Source organism: Coregonus clupeaformis, unplaced genomic scaffold, assembly GCF_020615455.1.
Source record: "Coregonus clupeaformis isolate EN_2021a unplaced genomic scaffold, ASM2061545v1 scaf0014, whole genome shotgun sequence".
NCBI classification, from domain to species: domain Eukaryota; kingdom Metazoa; phylum Chordata; class Actinopteri; order Salmoniformes; family Salmonidae; genus Coregonus; species Coregonus clupeaformis.
In genome coordinates, this window is record NW_025533469.1 from 703857 (window position 1) to 714988 (window position 11132).

An 11132-nucleotide genomic window follows, 5' to 3' on the forward strand; every position below is an offset into this window, starting at 1 on the left:
TCTGTCTGCCCTGCGAGGTTTTTCAGTGAGCCCGTATACGAACCAACATACTTATCATACATACATTTTGCATATAATAAATTTAGCTTGGATTGAAGATCTCTTGATTCTTATTTCATTACCAGATTTGAATTACGCAATTTCTAACACTTTGTTAGAATAAATAGTATATATATATATACAGTTAACTAAATGTATGATGTTTTTGGTTTATGTCAGTTTCATTGTTTGTTATGCTATAAATTGTTATTTTATGGTTGTAAGTGGTAAAATTAACTAATTAATTAATTACTACTTTAGTAAGGATATACTTTATTCAGTACTACTGCAGCTGCTAAATAATTCCAATAGATGGCAGCATAAGACCACAAATGACATTTCAGAAGGTTAGTTTAGTTTTCTCCCTGGATACACCACCACTCCCCCTCACAGGAAAACTCCTGCACACGCTTTTTACTGTCCCTTTCCACACTGCTAATGCAAGAGGAACGACTGAAAAAGCATTTAACAGATTACTGTGAAAAAATATAATGATGATTCATGTTTATTATTACCTGTTTTATGCTCATGTTTTGAAATTATACTTCATTACTATAACGATTATCAATAAGCCTGAACATTAATTTAGTCACCTCTGGTCGAGAAAATTGTATTTTCCTGGTACATTCATTGTCAGATTCATCAACCAGCAGCGAGCACTCTGCCTTCTAGCACAAGCGAGGGGCATGTTGAGGTACATTTGCTAACCGCGAGGGTTGCATGATGTAATTTATTGGTGGGCTGGAAGACGCACTCTTGTCTTATCTATTCCGAGGTTGTTTAATCGTAATATTAGATATTTAAAAATGCATGTATACTAGGGTTGAGGTTGGAGCATCTGACCAGTGATTATTTAACAGGGGTTCAACACCTGCTATAGGCACTATTTAATTGCTCTTCCAAAAGCATCACAGGCCTAATACGAGATATATAGCTAACTAAAGTAATGCGTGACCATTTCAGAAAATCATGGGACATTTAGTATTTGGTTGCATCCTATTTTATGTCAATCATATTGCTGCTTGTAGCCTATAACTAATGCTTCGTGGTCTTATGCTGCCATCGATTGGAAATATTTAGCTATTAAAAGTTATTAATTCACGTACAGACATTGGTGAGGCAGCTGAGAAATAAAGTGTATTAGATCAGTCTCAATCCTGCCCCACGCCAATTGCTGGACTTTCACACAGAGGTTACTAGGTCACCCAATTCAAACCACATTTGAAAAATAAAACAAATGTGTCTTATTTATCAAGTGTTCTGTCTTGCAATTATACATATAATAAAATAACAACAAAATAATCAAAACACTATTTAATACTATAATTGTATTTACTAAGATAATATTATTACTAAAATAGTTTCTAAAAGTGTTCTAGGCTACCCTACCCTAGAATTAGGGGTTAGGGTTACGGCTAAAATAGGTTATAAGTAGGGTAAGAGTTTCTGTATAGCACTTGTGACATCTGCTGGTGTAAAAAGGGCTTTATAAATACATTTGATTGATTGTTAGGTTTAGGGTTTTTATGGCAAAAAACAGTATGGGTTTATGGCACTCTTGCGCCTTCCTTTGGCCATCTGTGGGTACTACATTACTCATTCATTACATTTTTTACATTTTTACATATTTAGCAGACGCTCTTATCCAGAGCGACTTACAGTTAGTGAGTGCATACATTTTCATACTGCCCCCCCGTGGGAAACGAACCCACAACCCTGGCATTGCAAGCGCCATGCTGTACCAACTGAGCTATATGACACTTGCTAGGCTCATAATCTGAGGTAGCAACTGTGTTAGATCTACAAATCCATTAGCTAGACCACCCAATTAGACAACAATCACCCCATTATACCCATTTGGTTTACAACTCAGTGAACCTGCGCAGCATTCGCTCAATTTGATGCCTACGAATGAAGATTTCGATGCATATCAAATTACCCAGCAGCCATTTAGAAACAACAAGTCATCAGAAAAATTGTTATTTCTTAATTAAAAAAATTATTCTGGCTGTTTAAATCTGCCACATCTTGAAAAAGAGGACAGGGACATGCGTTTTGTTTAGATTGTACACTTTTTTCTTAAAACAAATATGTTTAACGTTTGATGACTTTACGCCAGACAACACCTCTTAGACTGTGGCTCACCACAACATGTACCAGGTTAACATTGAGCGCACTCACCAAGTAACCGTAACCTTGTTAATAATAAGTTACCTGAAGTAAACCTACAGGGTTGACGCTCGCCAAGTAGCCGTAACCTTGTTAACAATAACTTACCTGAGGTAAACCTACAGGGTTGACGCTCGCCAAGTAGCTGTAACCTTGTTAATAAATAAGTTACCTGAGGTAAACCTACAGGGTTAACGCTCACCAAGTAGCCGTAACCTTGTTAATAATAAGTTACCTGAGGTAACCCTACAGTAGAACTAATAGGAGCTGGCAGGGTGAAAAATGCCCAAACATAAGGCCTGTTTTTTCGCGATTACTTCATAACCAGGGACAGAAGGTAATATTATGAAACTGGGCTCCATGGCGGATGCAATGAACTAATTTTATCAGAAATAAAGTTGTAAAAAATGTAACTTGAGGCGCCCCGAAAATAATATTCAAAATGTTCAGTCCTTGGAGACAGAGGGGTTAAACACTAAAGTTACCGTCCATCTAGTGAAGAGGAGAACCGGACAGAGGGATGGTAGGTAGCCAGCATCCGTCAACGAGAGAGGGAGATGCCCTCCACCGTATTTAACAGGTGGAAGAAACAACCCGGGAGCTCCATCGGTCCACAAGAAATGCAGGCAGCCGGTGATGATGTAGTGGTAGCAAGGATAACTAGGATGCTGCTGGTAGAGTAGCTAGCTTAGCTAGCTGTACCGACTAGCTTGGCTAGCTAGCAGGTCGTTCCTCTGTGCCTCGAGGATGATGACGAATCCGGTGAACCACAAGATGAAACAGGGATAGCGAGTGAAATGGATCTGGCTACACTCATACTGTCCCTGACCAAAAATCAAATTGAACAATAAACTTCGGCGTCTCAACACTGTAACAAACTCTGTCGTTGTTCCCCAAGATCACCTCAGTCCACTTTGCGCGTAACTGGACAATATGCTTGGCGCCACACCGTAAGTGGACGCGGACAGTTCCAGAACGCGGACATGAGCAGAGCAACACAATAAACTAAACCCAGTCTTTACAGTGGCTTACATTAGTAATATTATTTTATTTATTTTTTATATGTAAAACAAACATTCAACGTTTTTTTTATAACAATATTTTGAGATCTGGGCCCATATCCACAAAGTATCTCAGAGTAGAAAATTGGTCGTATAAGTGCTAGGAATTAAGACATTTTACTCTTATGGGTATAAATCAATGCATAGCATTTTGTCTTCGGTTTGGCAGATTAACTCATTCTTATTTCTGAAGATAAACTCAGGTTTTCGCCCAGCGGCTAAGGAGTTGGAGCTGTGGCAGGAGTTGGACCTATGGCAGAAAGGTGGCTGGTTCGAATCACCGGCCGGGCGCTGGAAAAAACGGGCGGGCTTGATCTGACCACTGGAGGGCTGCTGGGTTCACATCCTCAAAACATTCACCTTTCGTTGATCAGAACTCTAGAGGTTCTTCTTCTCTGAACCCAAAAATATATCTAACTTTATTATTTAATTACCTATATCATGTTATTTCAAGTTATCACTTTGGAGCGCAACATCACGTTGTTAAAAAATAATCCTAAATTGGCCATGGCTATAAATTGGGCAATTGAAGGCATCTAGGGCAAAATATGTGTTCGATGAAAATGAACATTGTATGCAAAGTTGTAGGCAACATTATTGACAAGGGACCCTGATGCCTACGATGCCAAAGCTATTTAGAGTTGTTAAACGGGTGTGAAGAGTGTATTGGTATAATGGTAATATTGTCAAAATTCTGCTTGTAACAACCATCAGAATTGGTAAAAAAAATATGCATTCCATTATATTATGCAATAATGAAGAGTAGGCAAAGTGGTTGTGTCGTATTAAAATTCTATCAAATGTCTTCCATTGCAACGAGTCCAGTCAGGGTGCTGCTGAACCCCTGCAGTACCTCCACTGACCCCGGATTGAGAACTCCTGATTTAGCAGATGCTCTTATCCAGAGTGATTTACAGTAAGTGCATTCATCTTAAGATAGCTATTTATTGTGTAAATAAACGTAATATATTCTTCATAAAATTGACCTCTCACCTCTTAGCTTTGGTGTCATGTTCCCTGGAGAGACGCATTTTAGAGGCAGGGCCCCCCTCCTCTCTCTCCCCAGACAGACTCATTTTAGAGGCAGGGCCCCCCTCCTCTCTCTCTCCAGAGATACTCATTTTAGACCACTGACCCCTAAACAGAGATCCAGCATGTTGGTTGTGGTTAACACAGTGACAACTCATTCTAGAATGTCAATTGTTCTCTTTTACTCATGATCTCTTAGAAATAAAACATTTACTAACAGACACATCCAAACAGTCAGGTTATTTAATGCAATCAGATGAACATCTGGTTGTGCCATCTCTTCTCCATGGTAACTGTCAATAATAATAATAAGTCACTGTTTGTTAAGGTAGTTATAGACAGTGCAGCAACACAAGGCCATGTCTCACACGTATTTGTATTCATTAAAAGTAGGCTATTTATTGTCTTTAAATCTGTTATAATCCAGAAGCAACACGACATTTGAATTATTATGTGGATTATAATAAATTTACATTTTTCAAAAGGGAAAGGTGGAAAAGTGGAAATTACAAACTTCCGAAGCCTTTTTAACCCTCCAATACACAACCATTTTTAGTTATCCTGCAACAGGCTGATTAAATTAAGATCCTACATCTGTACAGAGCTTGTCTTTATCTAAACCAAGGCAGTTTGCATTATTAGCAATGATGTTGCAACTGTCAGCTGCTGTAAACCTATGTGATTGGATGTTATAGACCCCCATCTGAACAGTTTCTTTCCCCATGCTGTGGCCCTCACCAACTGGCCATCTGGTCCATAGAGACTAAAGGACTATACACTCTATGCTGCACACCACATCAAGCCATCTCTGAACTGTACACTACCATCTGGTCCATGGAGACTAAAGGACTATACACTCTATGGGAAAGTATTGGGAAGGTAGAAAGATAACAGTGAATATGAGACATGGGGAAAATATTGGGAAGGTTGAAAGATAACAGTGTATATGAGACATGGGGGAAGGTATTGGGAAGGTAGAAAGATAACATGGAATATGAGACATGGGGGAAGGTATTGGGAAGGTTGAAAGGTAACAGTGAATATGAGACATGGGGGAAGGTATTGGGAAGGTAGAAAGATAACAGTGAATATGAGACATGGGGAAGGTATTGGGAAGGTCTAAACATAACAGTGAATATGAGACAAGGGGAAGGTATTGGGAAAGTTGAAGGATAACAGTGAATATGAGACATGGGGAAGGTATTGGGAAGGTATAAAGATAACAGTGAATATGAGACATGGGGGAAGGTATTGGGAAGGTAGAAATTTAACAGTGAATATGAGACATGGGGGAAGGTATTGGGAAGGTTGAAAGATAACAGTGAATATGAAACATGAGGGGAAGGTATTGGGAAGGTAGAAAGATAACAGTGAATATGAGACATGGGGGAAGGTATTGGGAAGGTAGAAAGGTAACAGTGAATATGAGACATGGGGGAAGGTATTGGGAAGGTTGAAAGATAACAGTGGACATGAAACATGAGGGGAAGGTATTGGGAAGGTTGAAAGATAACAGTGAACATGAGACTTGGGGAAGGTATTGGGAAGGTTTAAAGATAACAGTGAATATGAGACATGGGGGGAAGGTATTGGGAAGTTAGAAAGATAACATTGAATTTCTCCCAAGTATCTCAAACAGGAAGTTCAATTAGTCACAAGGTTGTGCTAACTAAAGTAGTGTTGCAAAAGCCTTTCCACCCCACTCTTCCCCATCAGTCTCAAGAACAGGACCTGTGGTTTAATGAAGATACATGTAGATACAACAGAAACAAGATGTGGTACTATCTACTTCTCTTTTACAAGAACATAGACATTTCCCAGAGGAGGCTGGTGGGAAGGGCTATAGGAGGAAGAGTTCATTTTTATGGCTGAAATTGAATAAATAAATTACGTGTTTGATACCGTTCCATTTATTCCATTCCAGTCTTTACAATGAATTTAAAAAACGACCTTTAAAGGTCCTTCGCAGCCGTAAAAATAATATAAGATCATATGTGAAAATTGTGCATTTCTAAAAATATAAAGTTAAAAAGTGATCCTCGAAGACCTAATTTAAAAGTTGAAACATTTTAAAACCAGGAATGTTCAAACCCAATCAGATTCACAGTGGTGTGGGGAGCAATAAAATCCCCTCCATTGGACTGGAAACTAGAAACTCACTGCAGGTGGAAATCACTGGGTTTACTCCATTGGGCTGGAAACTAGAAACTCACTGCAGGTGGAAATCACTGGGTTTACTCCATTGGGCTGGAAACTAGAAACTCACTGCAGGTGGAAATCACTGGGTTTACTCCATTGGGCTGGAAACTAGAAACTCACTGCAGGTGGAAATCACTGGGTTTACTCCATTGGGCTGGAAACTAGAAACTCACTGCAGGTGGAAATCACTGGGTTTACTCCATTGGGCTGGAAACTAGAAACTCACTGCAGGTGGAAATCACTGGGTTTACTACATTGGACTGGAAACTAGAAACTCACTGCAGGTGGAAATCACTGGTTTTTACTTTTATGTCACATTTTGTAAAGACTTTTCTTCTTGTCTTTTTAACTACAGATCATAGAAACGTGCTGTTTTCACAAATATAGACACTGTTGTGGTGCTGGAGAGGATGAATATGAGGTTGAAAAGTGGAGAATTGCCTTTTAACACTAGAATCAGACCCCAAATAAACCTATGTCCTGTTCCCTGACTTTTCCTAAATGTTTGTATTTTACACTGCTCATTTGTCAGAATTTTTACATCACAAACAGAAAAGTATTCTATGCCTTGTTACACGTTGTTTTCACACCTATTCACAACTTAATCTGCCAAGACAATGCGCCACTAATGAGTCTCTCTTTCCTCACTGAATAAATGACAAATGGATGAATGGGCGATAGTTGTGCACCTTACTTCACAAATGATTTTAAATTAGGCCCAAATTAGGCCTAACTGAATGATAAGGAGGGTGCAGATGTTGAATTCGCTTAGAACAATAGTGTAATGATGAGTTTGTGTTATGCCTGTTTATCAGCATCAAATCATTTGACCACACGCCTTGTGGGTTGATACATTTCTCTTTTATGTTTTACTTTGTAAAAATAAACTGTTATGGGACTGTTTTATTTACTATAACTCTATTACTAATTAAATGTATTGTGGGAAATGAAAACATGCTATGAGTTGCAGAAGTCCTTTAGAATAATATCCTTGAATCTGTCCAAGTTGATGAGCAGGAAACAAACTGATGCCAGTCAGCCTCACAGCCGGCCCATCAAAACTACACCTGAACTATACCTCAACTCATTTCACACATGATAAGAGTTAGCCTATAGACCAGATTATATTGACAATAGTCTGATGAGTGACAATATTATCAGTGGTCAAATTGTACATGAAGAGATGGACGCATCTTGTAATTGACAGATGCAGGGAAAGGAGCATCTCTTTATCAAATCCTCCTTCAGAGTCACATGCAGGTAAAACATTGTGATTTCTATATAGTGCTGTATCTGAAAGAGCATATTCTGCAGTTTCTATGACACTTACCTTTATCAAATAACTCTCAACATTCAAGAGGTGCAGCTCTATTTCCAAATGTTACTTTTCTCAACAATATCTGTGCTGTCAATGTATTTATCACATGACCACTCCAGCGCCAGCATTGCTATGGCAACTAAGCAGAAACTAGTAACATCATCCAGTTAAAATATGCTGTTCTGTCGTCAATGGATGAATGGCCAATAGAAACCAGATAGAAACTGATAATGGTGCATGTGACTTCTGTTTTGGTTAGCAGCGGATGTTGAAACCAACTTGCTCAATGTCTTTCCATATCTGGGGAAAGATGAAACCAGGCCAGCGGGTGAGAGACTGTTTGACTGGGATTTTGAGACACGTGGAGCCTTACATGGGCAAAGGCAGAAATGGGACCATAGACAGCTTCTTCACATCAATTTCCCTGTCAGACAAGTTGATTGCAAAGAAGAAGCTGCCACTCTCTGTGCAAAACAACATATCTGCGGAGGGTGGTAAAGCAACACTCACGGTGTGATGGAGGGTGGTAAAGCAACATTCACGGTGTGATGGAGAGTCGTAAAGCAACACTCACGGTGTGATGGAGAGTGGTAAAGCAACACTCACGGTGTGATGAGAGTGGTAAAGCAACACTCACGGTGTGATGGAGAGTGGTAAAGCAACACTCACGGTGTGATGGAGAGTGGTAAAGCAACACTCACGGTGTACAGATGTAAAATAAATAAGTGTTAGCTTCCTCAGCACCATGCACCCCACTGTTGCCACCGGCGGTGACCAGAAGAAGAAACCAGAGACAGTGACAGACTACAATCACACAAAGGTATATACAGTATCTCTACCATATACAGATAGCCTTCCCATCTGCCAAACACCAAATAGGATCCCCTTTTATTATATTACATTCATATTATTACTATTAGTATTATCATTCTATATAATTATAACCTTTTCTATTCTATTTTATTTTATGTAAAAGGTTGGTGTGGATGCTAGACCAGATGTCCAGACTGTACTCTGTAAAAGGGGGTACTCTCCTCTGGCCTGTTGACTTTACTCTGTAAAAGGGGGTACTCTCCTATGGCCTGTTGACTGTACTCTGTAAAAGGGGGTACTCTCCTCTGGCCTGTTGACTGTACTCTGTAAAAGGGGGTACTCTCCTCTGGCCTGTTGACTGTACTCTGTAAAAGGGGGTACTCTCCTCTGGCCTGTTGACTGTACTCTGTAAAAGGGGGTACTCTCCTCTGGCCTGTTGACTGTACTCTGTAAAAGGGGGTACTCTCCTCTGGCCTGTTGACTGTACTCTGTAAAAGTGGGTACTCTCCGCTGGCCTGTTGAGGTGTTCTACAATGTGCTCGACATGACTGCTATCAACACGTGTTGTACAAGCAATGCCTTGACAAGACAGTCAGCAGGAGACATTTCATCATGGATCTGGCATGTGAGCTTGGTGAGAACCACATGAACGCAGAGAAAGAAGCTACAGTCACCAAGCAGGCCGCCAAGACAGCAGGTCCTGTTCTCCCTCTTTCCCAAGCACCACAGCTCCCACTGGGGAAAAATACACAATGTCAAGACAGCAGGTCCTGCTCTCCCTCTTCCCCAAGCACCACAGCTCCCACTGGGGAAAAATACACAATGTCAAGTTGGCAGGTGCACACCGAACAAGACCCATGAAAACTGTGTGCAGGGAACCGATTTGATTTGTTTGTGGACCTGAAGCATAAAGAGAAGACATGATTGATTCATGTGTAAAGGCACGGTACAGTGTCTGATACAATCAACACATTATTGTTTTTACATCTTGTCATGAATATATTTCCACAAAAATGTTTTTTTTATTTTTTCATTATTTATTATTATTATTATTATTATTATTATTATTTTTTTAGTCATTTAGCAGACGCTCTTATCCAGAGCGACTTACAGTTAGTGAATACATATATATATTTTTATACTGGCCCCCCATGGGAATCAAACCCACAACCCTGGCGTTGCAAACGCCATGCTCTATCAACTGAGCTACATCCCTGCCAGCTATTCCCTCCCCTACCCTGGACAACGCTGGGCCAATTGTGCGCCGCCCATGAGTCTCCCGGTCGCGGCCGGCTGCGACAGTGCCTGGATTCGAACCAGGATCTCTAGTGGCACAGTTAGCACTGCGATGCAGTGCCTTAGACCACTGCGCCACTATTTATACAATTCATTCTTGTAGCAAGAATTAGCATTTAGCATTAGCATTAGCATTAGCATTAGCATTAGCATGTAGCATGAAGCATAATTATCAGGCCACGTTTAGCATTTCTCCCTCCGCTGTGCCGTAAAATTCTTTATGAGTGCTAAATTTGTGCTACCACGAGGTCCCTGTGGAATTGTGGTCACATCAACCAAACAATTCGTCAACCATCAGCTGAGCGGTAACATACAATATCAATATACCACGGCCTCCAGTCCCCAGGACTCACCTACTCCACCTAACGTGTTACAGGATTTCTGGCCCACCATATTGGCCGCCTTTACAAAAAGGGCTTATCGTTGATCCACAGCGGTTCTAAGTTACATACATATGCCTAGGCCTTATTCCTCTCAATCGATTGTTCTTGAACTCTTATTCAAGCAAAATATCTCTATAGACACTCTATAGACAATCCCCCCTTTTTGCGCTGTTTACCAGTGCAAACAAATTTAGAATGGTTAGGCCAGACCCCTCGTTCGCAGCAATAAAAGCAACAGCAGCACACACCGGTCCCCAACGGTACATCTCCTGAGTGCACACACCCAAAAGCTGACGAAGGAAACACACACAAGACCGTGAGAAATCTCACCTTAAGCCGGCGTCTTGAGCGAGAGTCACGTCGTTGCTCATGAATGAAACACTGCAGAGACGCAGACCGCCTCATCACTCGCCGCCATTTGTAGTGTCGAGTCAATGTTGCTAATTATGCTGTTAAACAAAGGAGTCCGCTTATACTGAACTTTGATCATAAGTTTTATTCATATCACAAGATTTCAGCATAAGTTTACAGATGTCATGATCACCCGGAGAGCAGTGTTTTCCAAATTACAATGTCCGCTCTAATCTTCTTTGTTGCTAGCCCATACTTATAATCTTTCCCAAAATATGGGTGGCTCCCTCTACTGTCCAATCCCCTGTCTACAACACACAGACTCCCTCTGTTCTATGGGGTGTCACTCTAAAACAACTCCCTCTGAAACTTAATAAACATCCTCTCAGGTTCCACTTGAAAACATCAGCAAAGTCATAATTCTTAATACACTACACATCTTAAGGCTAAGTTTATCAGTAGAACATTTGTAGG